This window comes from Otolemur garnettii, unplaced genomic scaffold (genome assembly GCF_000181295.1).
Source record: "Otolemur garnettii isolate 467f Iridium unplaced genomic scaffold, OtoGar3 scaffold00064, whole genome shotgun sequence".
NCBI lineage: Eukaryota > Metazoa > Chordata > Mammalia > Primates > Galagidae > Otolemur > Otolemur garnettii.
In genome coordinates, this window is record NW_003852459.1 from 2,991,966 (window position 1) to 3,005,176 (window position 13,211).

At 36.2% G+C, this 13,211-nt stretch overlaps 1 protein-coding gene across 1 annotated transcript in view; it reads left to right on the forward strand.

Moving 5' to 3' along the window:
• Positions 1 to 13,211, forward strand: part of LOC100942085 (rho GTPase-activating protein 15) — a 322,990-nt gene that overhangs the window by 141,521 nt on the left and 168,258 nt on the right. The gene's annotated exons all lie outside the window — the stretch shown is intronic.

The following is a 13,211-nucleotide window of genomic DNA, read 5'->3' on the forward strand; positions in this document are numbered from 1 at the left end:
AACAGCATCATGAGGACCTTGATCTCTCAGCTCTGCTCTCCATCTTGGCTTCATTCTCAAAATTCATACAGTGGCAAGAGGACCAGCCCCACCCCTGGGTCAACACAGCCCCCGCTTCTAGTCCTTAGGAAGCTCTTTTCCAACACCTTTGACTGCTCTTAACCAAACTCTGTCTAAGGAAATGTAATGGGCTGATTAACTCAAACCAAGGTGACATGCTCCCTTAGAGGTGGAAGCCGAGTCTCATCCAGAGTCCAGGAACTGGAAAGAAGATGCTTTCTACAAGTGAACTATAATAGTTAAGGTAACAAATGCCATACTATAGACATCAACACCTGGAAGGGATCCCAGGCATCACTCAAGCAATTCCCTTACTTGTAAGCAGAGCTTGAACCTAGTTAGAACTCTCAAGGTAAAGTAATTTTTCAGGGTTTGGGGATTTTTTTAAACAATAATTGCTTTAGGAGATGATGGACACAAACCTTCCTGTAATTGATTGATTCAGGAAAGCAGTAATTATGTCCAAGTTAAGTTGGTTTGCTTGCTTAGGCACAAGTGTGGCCCCTCACATGTCCTGAGTATTCCATTCATATATAATCTTCGAAATGCTTTAGGAGCAAAAGCCACATGTGAATGAGGTCTTTTACGCAACCAACACCGAAAAGGAAAGAAAAAACTATCCTTAAAGCCAAGCAGATGATGGCATACAAACTTCTATGGACCAATATATATATACAATTACAACTTAAAGTCTAAAATAGGAGGGATTTAACTTTGGGCAGGCAAACATAAATATTGGGAGGGTCGAGGCATGGTGGCAAATACAGTCCAGCAAAGTGCCTGTGAGTATTGAAATCTCTTTTGATTCCACACTATCTAGAAATCTCCAATGACTCTCTAGACATAAAAAAAAGAAGAAAGAAAGAAAAGAAAAGAAAAAAAGTCCTGGGCGGCGCCTGTGGCTCAAAGGAGTAGGGCACCAGCCCCATATACCAGAGGTGGCAGGTTCAAACCCGGCCCCGGCCAAAAACTGCAAAAAAAAAAAGTCCTTGTTTGGTTAATGTTTTGGTCACTGTTAGAGATGTTTTCACAGAACAGGATGCCTTCCTACAAGAAGGGAAAATGGTTCACTATTTTTGTTATATCAGGGACACATGAAAAAACATTCAAATATAAGGCAAATAGTCGCAGACTGATGTATCTGGCAGTTTAAAATTTGAATAAATAATTTAGCTTTTACACATGGGCAATCCTTGCTAAAAAACTACAAATCAAAGCTCTTCTGTTTGAATCTATTCTATTTTGTTAATAGATAAGCTAATATGATAGGCATTTAATTGTATAATGTATTATTAGCCATTTTCTTTGGCATACCATTAACTTTAAATAGTATTAATATTTAACATTTCATAATGCATACTACAAAGTTCTTATTTTTTCCAGCTGAACAGAAAATGTGCATTGATAGTAAATCTCTTTAAAGTGGGTTTTAAGATGCTCAGTATGCAAAACCTGTTCCATTTCTACTGTTTGATCAGAAATACTCAAAATGCCACAGCATAATAAGGCAAATGCTGTAAGATGACAATGATGCCAAAACTGTATTATGATTTTGTATTCAAATAAAATGTATTGCATAATTAGGCACAATTATAAATCTGAATATTTAAGAGAACATTTAAAATGTGATCGGAGGCTTCTGAGTACATCAACTTCTCAGGGATGGTTAAATCAGAGGGTGTAAAGTTGGAATTAATATTTGTTAGTGAGTAGGAAAATAATGCAAATGTTTACAAGTTTGGGAGACTTGTGCTGACCCCAAATCACAGGTACTAACTTTGTCTTGGCAAATTTGAATCTGTTTCAGCTTGATGTACCACAGTTTTCTCTCCTCGATAAAATATTATCAGCATTTATTTAGTTGAGTTGGGGCTTAGCCTGTTGGGGCTTTGTGTGGGTGAGCCTGGTGCTCTTTACTCCATGAATACAGATTGTACCAGCATTCTCAGACAGGTGTGCCCATCCCAGGAAGGGACCTAGGCCAGAAAGAATAAATGAAGCTACTCAGATCTCTTTGTCAAGGGAGGACAGTGAAGGCAGCTTTATAAGTAGAAGATGAAACTTGATTTCTTGTTAATAAATATTTGGGGGGAGTACTCTAGTGAGCAAGAATTAAGGTTCTGAGTTGTTCCAGCCCTCCCCATACAGAGCTTTTCCCTCCACCATCAGCACTGAGACATTTCTTTTTATTAAGTGAGAATCTGGGGAATTGAGGAATAAGATTTCATTGGTTTATTTTTTTTTCTAATCCTGCCTAAATATTCAATGATCTGAATATATAACCAACAAAGATTTATGGCATATTCTAAAATAGAGGAGAAACTCAAGCACATTTTTTTCTGCTTCATATTTATTTAGTGATGACTTAATTAGGGAGCTAAAGGCAGATGAAAGGTGTTGTCCCAATAGAGGTATTCAATATGTCAGCTCTTTCAGAGATTGATGAAATTAAATGGGAAATGGAAAGACAAAATTGAACTAAAGATTTCCTGTATCTGTTAGTACCAAAGGCAGATAAATTTCTCCAGGGTTCATCATGTTCTCCAGAAGCTGACCATATGTAATTGTTTTCAGCCCACACCCAACAAGAATCTTAGGCTCCTGCAGGCAAATGTAATTATTACAGGCGGAAGATGGTATGTTTATTTCCACCTCTGTGACTTGCTAGTTACCAACAGATTCTGTATTCTGGATTGCTTCTCTTCCTGAAATTCCTTTTCATAGCCTATTCTTCAAAACTCAAGTTCCAAATTCCTATGATGAATTCAGTTCATCATCTTACTCTTTCTTCTTTTATATGTACTTTTAAATTTTTAATAGGCATCTCCTAATAATGCTTCAAAGGAAATTGTTCTACTTTCCTGCGTTATTACCTAAATATTAGTACATTATTATAATTGATATATGTAATTCTCTCTTTATACTAATTCATAAACTTATGCGTTTTCTCTTCAACCAAAATCATCTAGATGCTCATGGATAGAATTATGTCTGAATTCTACATTTTTTGTCTTTACACGACGTAGCAAAATGACTATAACATAATGGATATTTAATAATGATGATGAAAATGTTAGAGCAGTGTAGTGGTTGGAGGTAGTCACTGAAAAAATTGAAAAGAGCAAGTAAATTTTAGCAAGAAAAGGAAATTATTAATGACATGCACAGCAATCTGACTCCATCCTAGTGACTGTAGACTCCATGGAAAGTGTATTTTGAGGTTTCATATATAGCTTTGAGGAGTATCAGCTGCTTCTTGGAAGTCTCCCAGGGCCTTAATTAACTCTGTTCTTAATCCACCTACAGGGTCTTAACTTCATTCCCAGAATAACTCAAGTCAGCCTGACCCCAAACAATACAAATAGCCTTACCACAACCATCACCTACTCCGCTCACATGAAGCTAATTATCTGACAATGGTAGCTAATACTTACTGAGCCCTTACTATGGGTTAGGTACCCCGCGTGGTAACTTGGGGCCAGCATTTATCTTACTGATCATCATCACAATCCCATTTAGCAAGTGCTGTTATCATTCCCATCTTCAGCTGAAGGAACTAAGGAACTGAAATGAGCGACTTGATTGAAGACACAGAATAGGTAATCAGACTCAAATGTGAAGTATGCTTGAACAGAGTCCATGTTTTCAAGCATAGTTGATTGATTAATTAGCCCCACAAAAAGCTGAAAGATGCAGAAGCCAAGTGGCATCTATCCCCGATATGCTGTAAAGGTTAGAGAAGCTGCACTTATTTGTGGTAGTACCCATTTTGCCAAAGCAGCAGCTTGCTGTGCCTGCTGGTTGGTGCATAACTCCATGCCACCTCCCATACTTCATTCACATCCTGGAACACAGCTTCACCCCACAGTCCCATAGACACCTGCCAATCTCTTTGTTCTTCCTTCAAATGCAGGGTAAAATATCACCAGCTCCCTGTAACTGTCCTTTTAACCCCCAGGCAGAGGTAACCTCTCCCGCTCTCCTCTGGCCTGTCTCTATTTAATCCAAACTTTCACTGAGGCATTTAATAATTTAGTGTTGTATAGTCATTTACATATTTTTTTTTTTTTTTTGGTCTCCATCTTCTCTTTCTAAGAGCCTGAATTCCTTAAGGGCAAGTAGAGCCTCTCACCTGTGCCTTTACTGTCTGACAGAGGGATTAGGGCAGAAGCAATGTAAGTGAATGGTTCGGAAATGAGTTATTGCAAAAAAAAAACCAATGTAGGTTATACATGACATGAGCTGCCCAACTCTGGAAATGGCACCTTCTGCCCCCCTTTTCTTGGCATCTCCCCCATCTTCACATTCTTAGAATCTTTGGGAGAGCGAAAGCTTTCATCTTCAAAGATACTTCCTTAAACCCCCCAAGGAGTAGAGCTTCTCTTTCAGTCATTTCATTGATGGAAAGAGGATTCGAGAGGAGAACAGAGTAGTTCCTTTTCCCAAAAAATAGTATTTCTAAAGACTCTGGAAAGGGCTAACCACCATTCAATATACCTTTATTTTAAGTGTCGATGATGAGAGTTTCTGTGTCTGTATATGAGCAGTCCCATTTGAATCTACTAGTGGACGTGATATAAGTGTGCACGTCCCTGGCCTTACAGGGCGTGATATAAGTGTGCATGTCCCTGGCCTTACAGGATGTGATATAAGTGTGCATGTCCCTGGCCTTACAGGGCCCTACATTTCAAACCCCCATACTTTGCTTGCATCTGTGTGTTTGACAGCTGATGTCCTACAAAGCGGTGGCCAGTAAGAGGCATGATTGCTCTAAATTGGAAGCATGAGGCAAAAGGGTGTGTTTTTATTAGGGGGTAGGGAAGAAATTTGGGGGCAGTGGGTTAGGAGAAATCATCCACAGATGCTGATCTCTGTCGGTTAGTGAATGTGATTTTTGAATTGTGGTAATTCCTATTTCTGTGACAGTTCATCAAAATTGAGGGCACCACTTTTAAAAATTACCCATGGTTTCATTTCCAAACTAGATGCAGACTCTGTGCTTTTGATTATTAGAATTACTCAACTTAGTGGGACAACGAGGAGGGCCGTTGGTAAATACTACACCAGTATATCCCGTCAAAGATTCGTTATGGAAGCGTGAGGAGGCAGAGCAAACCTCATCACTTTTAAACAAGCGTTATCTAACACACGGTGGCAACCAATGAGTGAGCCAAAGTGACAATATGGAAATTGTTTTAAAAATGTCCATGTGGGTTTGGAGCAGTAAAATTGAAAAATGTGTTGACAAACTTTTTTCTACTTTTATTAAGCATTTTAAGATGAATACAGAAGACAACTCAGCAAATGTCTACAGCTTCTCTTCCCCCAAAGAATTATTTTAAAGTCATGTAAAATGCATCCCATACCAGCTTACCAATGAGGGAAGAGGACAGAATACTTCAAACACTTTTCACAATTAACACCAATTTGATAGCTCCTTTAACAAAAGCTGAATCTTGAAAGCTGCAGGGGTTTTTTCATTCCACCAAGCATGGGTGGGATCGAGTTCCAGTTTGCTCTTTGGGGAGCGCTCCCAGGGAAGATGTATAGATAGAAGACATGTGGAAAGAGAGAGATTGAGTGTGTGTTAGCTACATCTATGGCAGGAAAGTCGTTTCTGCTCTCGTCTCAGAGAGAGCTTTGCTACCCTCAGGAACTTGGGCACATGAATGCCATTTTTAACAGACAGAACTTAAAATGAAGGAAGGATTTCAAGAGAGGCAGGCTGCAGATCCACAAAGGAACATGTCAGGGATTATTTAAGTGGCCAGTAATATAAACATCATGCTACCAACACTGAACAGTTTATCACATAAATATAATTGTCTTCTTTTAGAAGAATAATAAAAACTGACTCCATATGTTACATATTATTGGAAATTGTTCCAGCAAGATGTATTAGTCCCACAGAAGAAGCAATTCCTCCACCAGAGGACAACAGCAGTTTTATTACATTGCATTGTCATTTGTTTAATTTGTTTGTTCCCCATAGTAGTTTTACAGATTTTTATGAACTGTTACTTTTATAGGAAGTCAAGTTACTCGTGAAGGATGTTGCTGATATTCAGAAGGGAAGAAATAGGGGCGAGGGTCAGAAAGGTAGCTGGTGTGGATTTAATTAAAATCTTAAACCAATGCTTCTAACTTCTTAGAAAAAATTGAAAATTAATATATTGAGTTAGGGACATTTCTAAGATTTTGTCTGAGTTTATTTTTAAAAAGAAGATCAAGTTAAAGCTTAGACTGGAAGACCTTTTGTGAGCAATGATAAACTACCAATACTTATATTCAGAAATAGTTCTCAATAAAAGGAAGATTTCCAAGGTTTTATTTTTTTCTCTGAACTGATTGCTACAAAGTACTTACTTTGTTACTGATAGTTCTATGTCTACTATTAATTTTAGGCATTTAATTGGTTGGGAAAACTGATTTCTTCTATCATTTCTCACAATTTTAACTAAACCTTATTGTTTACCTAAATTAAGTGAAATGTTTCTATGTAAATTTGAAATTGTAGAATTTTAAAATTGAAATGTTTTAATTTGTACTCTCCTTTTACTCATAGATTTATTAAATGTAGCATGAGAAAATGCCACCCAAGAGTAACCATTCGTGCTTTTTGAACTTTTAAACATGCATTTTCTTGGAGTTAGATATTTGGAGAGTGTCATAAGAGTGTCAAAAAAAAAACCTACATAAAACCGTTCCAACAGGGTAGCTGCAAGGCAGCCTGGAGAATCAGCAGTATAAGACCAAACTTCATCAACATCTAAGTATCTGGACATTCACAATCTGTTCCTTTGTGGCATTCTGGGAAACTTAAAACTCCACAAGAGAATAGCAACGTTATTGCAATGTAATCTGGATAATTAAAGCATTTAAAAATCTAACAATATGGGCGAATAATACATACCCTACAGAAGCCAATTGAAGTCAGACTATATTTAGCAATGTAAATAAATCAGGTTATACATCTTTCATTCTCACTGCAAGTTTTTAAATCTACATTTTGAATAATTCTGAAAATAAAATATCATCAGATCAGAAGTGACTGGTAAAATTTCTAATTCTAAATAGACTTTGATCATTTATATTCGACTTTGGAATATCTTGTAAATATCTTTCTATTTGTATTTTACTTTGCTTTTAAAACATTTTCTGAGTATACTGATAAAGACACGAAGAGATGGATCAGAAACATACTGAGTGTTAAGAAATCATCCCAAGATTTAAAATGTCCTTTCTAAATTTAGATACATGCAAGATAAATCCCGCAGGAAGTTCACAATTCCATAGATGACTAAAACGAAAAGAATGCAGAGATTTTCTTAGGACCATGCTTTTTCTTTGAAACTATATCTTGACTAAAGAATGATAAAAGGACCTCAGTCCTAATCTTTGGCAGCTATGTTGCTGTTTGTTAAAAGAATATTTTTTAAAGTATTTGTTTTAAAAATATTAAATAACTGCTACAAAATTCAAACAATACAAAAATATACAAAGAAAAATTATATTACCTAGTTATTCCATAAACTTGTGTTTAAAACACACATAAAATTTATGTTAATATTTAGGAAGCAGCATTCTAGATGGCCCTTTTCATATTAATGTAGACAGATGAAATAGAGATGGATAGTCTGACAGATAAAAATAGGATTTTTCACTGTGATTTTGTTTTAGTGAAATGTTTTATGTTTAGTTTTACTTGACTTTTAGGAAGAAAAATAAATTAAATGAATTTGAAAAATAACTAAATTTCAAATAAATGTTTATTTGACCCAAGACGTGTTAGCTCCTAAAAGATGACCTAACCTTGAGAGAAATGCAAAGAATTTAGAGCTCTTTTAAAAAGTGTCTCTATTTCAGACCAAATCTTTCTTTATTCATTTATGAGGAAATTAATACAGCTGTTCTTCTGTACAGATGTTCTTCTAATTTGTTAAGAACTTTACTATCAATGAGATTAAAATTTACATTTATAATTACATCTCCAATTTTGTTTAGTCTTTGTTCAGTGCTGCATAGGAAAAAAATTCTCACCCCTTAGTCAATTTACCTAGTTTTCTCTGTAAGAGAAAGTGCTTCACTTTCCATTTATTAGATTTCATCATTAATTTTCTTTTCCAGAAAGGATTATGAGTACCTTGCTTCCTAGTTTCTGAATGTTTTGCAATGTCTGTGTATGATCTTTATGCTTAAAAAACATGTCCTTATATGAAATTGTGCATATAAAAAATTCTGCATTTTGCACAACTCTTCACCATGCAAAGGGAAAGGTGAAAAGGCTTTTCCCTTTGAGAAAGGAAAGCCATGATGGCTTCTGAAGCCATCCTCTTCTCCTCTTATCAATAGAATTTACTTGTCCTGCCTGGGATACCATATGGGTTTTTCTTTGTACTTACATTTTAGTATCTACACTAGGATATGTTATATTTATTGCTCTGTATCTGGGGAGAGGGGTTAAGTGTGTCTTTTCAGTAAACACACTTACGTCCTTCCCTATTCCCCAAAACTTTTCTTCTATTACATCCTGAATGGTTTTTTCTATTCTATTTGTTCTGTTTCTTCTTTAAGAACACTAGTTGTATTTGTCTCTGTACTATAATCACTTTTGTCTATACACATAAATCTATTCATAGGCATATTTAGTCTTTAATATTTTATTTTGCATAATTTTTTCAAGTTTATATACCATTCTGTGTTTTCAATCACATGTATTCTGTTTTCTACTTTGACATTTATAAGATTTTTAAAAATTCCACTCACTTCCTCAGTTCTAGCCACCTGCTTTTCATCCCTTTGAACACTTAAAGTTCTTTTTAAAAACTCTCTCTGATACATTAAATATAAATGTTTTTTAAACTATAGGTAACTATTTGTCTGAACAGTCCTAGTTTCTTGAACAAGTCCTCCTTTTATCTATATCTTTTTTTTTTAAACTTAGCTTTAATCAATGTTCCCATACTGCTTCTGCAATTACTGCTTATCTTTCTCTGATTACTTCCCTCTTTATGCAAGGATACTAGAAAATAGACAATAAAATGGTTTTGTCTTCAGTACACCTCCCTTGACTTTCTGTAGCATAAAACTTTCATGGTTTATCTACTTATAGGACCCATTCCCACACCCTGATACTCTAATCAGGTCATCAAATACCACCCTCAAGACCACGATCCTTTTAAGGGAAACTCTTATTGCTGAAGTTTGTGTTGGCTCTCAGATTTTCCTCAGTACAGACTTCACAGTTCTTATTCATGACTGTTTATGGTTTGATGCTGTAGCTATTTTTGTTTTATTGAAGATTGAGAGGTTTGGTTGTTATTCCTGTTGCAGTTCTTTATTTTTTAGTCTTTCTTGGTTTTGGAATGTTTTCAAAGAACTCAGTTCTAGTTTTTTTCAATGGAAATAATCTATGTGCTGAGCTCTTGTGGACTTCTAAAGTTTGAGCCATTATCATTATTATTATTATTTTAAGACAGAGTCTCACTTTGTCACCCTCAGTAGAGTGCTGTGGCGTCACAGCTCACAGCAACCTCAAACTCTTGGGCTTAAGCAATCCTCTTGCCTCAGCCTACCAAGTAGCTGGGACTACAGGTGCCCGCCACAATGCCTGGCTATTTCTTTTTTTTCTGACTAAGGCTGTTCTTAAACTCGTGAGCTTGGGCAATCTACCTGCCTCAACTGGCTATTGTGCTATGATTACAGGCTTGAGCCACCACACCTATCCTGACCATTGTGTTTTTATCCTATTTCAAACTTTCTTAAAAAATGATTTCTTTCTAATGGATTAAACAAATCAAATTTGTATCTTTTTCAAATACCCTATGCTTTAGTTGACTTTACCCTTCCCAGAATGAGGAGTGAAGACCTTTGTTTTTTCTTTGTCTTTTCCTCTTTCCCAACAGTTTCTTTAATGCCAGCCTGTCTATCAGGACTGGATGGAGACCTGTGGGTGGTCATTTGGTCTGCAGAGGAAAACAATAATTTTTCGCTTCATTAAACTGATAAAAATACCTATTAAATATGTCTATGTCTTGAGACAGTCGCAAATATTAAGTGATAGAAGAGCAGAAAAGAAATCTACTGTACTAATAGTTCAACTGGCTGACTCCATTCAACAAATCAAAAGCCTTTCTCTTAACTAGCCTTACCCTCCTTAAAAGACAAGTTTAAAAATATTTCTCTCTACTCAAGGATAACCGCTTTAGGTTTTAGTCTCTCCATTTCTCTTCCCAGAATACTTATCAAAGAATTGTATGTAATCTTGCTACTGAGAAATTCTTCCCACTCTATATTTTAAATGATGCTTTAGAATTGCTGGGACAGGAGTTCTGGGTCATCAGTGGCACCTGCTGTCCGCTCCACCATCTGGTTGTCTTCTTTTCATCACATTCTAGAGCAGTGGTTCTCAACCTTCCTAATGCCACAATGTATTTTCATTGTTACAAAGGGGTCACGACCCACAGGATGAGAACCACTGTTCTGGAGACATTATCTCAATTGTTCTCAGTACTTATGTTTTGAAGTTACTTATATTTTTTCTCAGTTACTGTTTTTTTTGTTTTTGTTTTTGTTTTTTTAGTTACTGTTATGCCTAGTTTAATTCCTCTGCTTGTTGGCTTGGGCAAATTTCCTATGCTCTTTAATAAAATTATTTTCTTGTTTGTCCTCCACAATTGTCTGACATCTTCTATGCCTTTTTTTTTTTTCATATACTTTCTGTTTCAAGGCACTGAGTCAAGGCTTTAGGAAGGCCTAAATGTCTGTTTTTGCTGGCTTGTCTTCATAATTCCACCTATTAAACTAGGCTTGAAATATCCCACCTGTGGACCCTCTTCTGTATATACCCTACTGCAGAAAACTTGCAGAGTTCAACCATCACAAATTATTCTCAGACCTACATTTCTATCTCTTGACTTCCACCATTCAATATATTATTAAATGTGTAATTTTTATTGCCTGAAAATATACCTCCACTTAAGTGGTCTCTAGTCACTAGAATGATGGAGAAATTTGATCACTGTTTTAAAAAATCCATGTTGCATACACTCTACTGCTTAGAGAAGTTGACTGCTCTTGTTTTCTTAGGGTGACAAGTTAGAGCCATTTTTAATACCTGGCTTTTAACTATCTCAACCACTCCAGCTTTAATACATGTAGCATTTTTTGAATTCATTACTCACTAAGCATTGCATGATGTACCTTACTTACACAATCTCATTTAGTAATTAAAACACAGAGAAGTAGACTTTATTATCTCACTTGTTCTGAAAAGAAACTGAGGCTTCGTTAGGTTAATTTGCCCAATGGCCCACAACTAGTATGTGACAAGCCAACATTTAAGCCTGGGATTGATTGAATCGAAAGGCAATGTGTGCTTAACCACTATGCCTATCATAGTCTTAAAGTTTATCTCTCTTTAGGTCTAGGGGAGGCTTCTTAAATCTCTAATCACTCTCTCTTCAACAAACATCAATCATATGTCTATTACATCTCAGACAAAAGGTAACAGAATGTAAAAATGAGTAGGATATAGGCCCTATTCACAGGACTTTGGGGGCTAGTGTAGAACAAAACATCTAAATCTTGGAAATAAATTTATCTATTAAACGAAAGTGAAACTGGTAATGTGATGACCAGACCAATTTTGGTAGAAGGAGGTGGCTTACCGTCTGATTCAAGAATATGGGATATATTGAAAGACAGGATACTTGCACACAGCATTATCAGTGAAAATATCAAACATCAAAATTTATTTTTTATTTGCTCCATGAATCAGTCTCTGCTTTATGGTGACCTTGATTCACCTGAATACCCACCCCTAACTGTTTAGCTCATCTACATAGATAATGTTCCCATTTCTTCATCTTGAGGGAAAACACTATCTTCTAAATTTTGCATTCTAAACTTTACAATTCTTTTTCTAGAAATGATGGTCAGTGCTAACTGGCAAAATTTCTCTCTGTTTTACTTTAATATTTGATGGAATAGTAACTCCAGAATCACTCTTAGAATGTGCTTTGTTTCTATTCTCCTCATAGTAAGTATTACTACATGAAACTACATTATTTGTTTCTCTCCATGGAGGAAGGACTTTGATGATCTTCCCACAATATCCTTAAAAACTAGACTGTCAGAGGAGTCTCATAGCTACTGTTTGCGTATAGGAATGAATGAAAGCGTTACAGACGACAACTGGAGGCCACTCCTCTGTTAACTTCTGGATGAAGAACATCAGGCCTCAGCTGCCTGGCCCCTCATTTCTCCCTCCCCCAGTCCACTCCTGGGTATCTTTAAAGAATCTTAATTATGATCCGAGTTCTTTCCAGAATTACTTATACATTTCCTGATTTTTTTTTTTTAAATAGGCAAGAATTGGTGGTAGAGGGGCAGGGTTTTTTCCAGAATATTACAGGGACAAATGTTGGTTACAGGATTGCTTTTGTTCAGTTTGAGTGAAAGTTATAAGTGTTCCCATCTCCCTGATAGTGTGCATTGTATCCGTTAGGCATGAATTTACCCCTCTCCTCTGCTACTTCCCACCTGCTTGCTTTCCCTTGAGTTTTACTACCAAATGTGCACGTGGGTGTTATCAATTCCTATTTAATAGCAAGTACAAGTGGTGTTTGTTTTTCTATTCTTGCAATACTTCACATAGAAGAATGGTCTCCAGTTCTACCCAGGTTGTTACAAAAGGTGTTAGTACGCCACAGTATACATATAACACATTTTATTAATTCACTCATATCAAAAGACACTAGGGTTGATTCCACATATTTATGATTGTGAATTGTGCTCCAATAAATATTTGGTTTCACGTGTCTTTTTGATCAAATGACTTTTTTTCCTTTTGGGTAAACACCTACTAGTGAGATTGCTAGATCAAATGGTAGGTCTACTTTTTTTTTTTAATTAAATCATAGCTGTGTACAGTAATACTGTCATGGGGTACAGGGTGTTTTTTTTATATGCAATTTGAAATATTTTCATAAACTGGTTAACATAGCCTTCATGTCATTTTCTTAGTTATTGTGTTAAGACATTTATAGTCTACATTTAGAGAGATTCACATGTACCCTTATAGGATGAACCATAGGCGTGATCCCGCCAATCACCCTCCCTCCACCCATCCTCCCCTCTCCCCTCTCCCC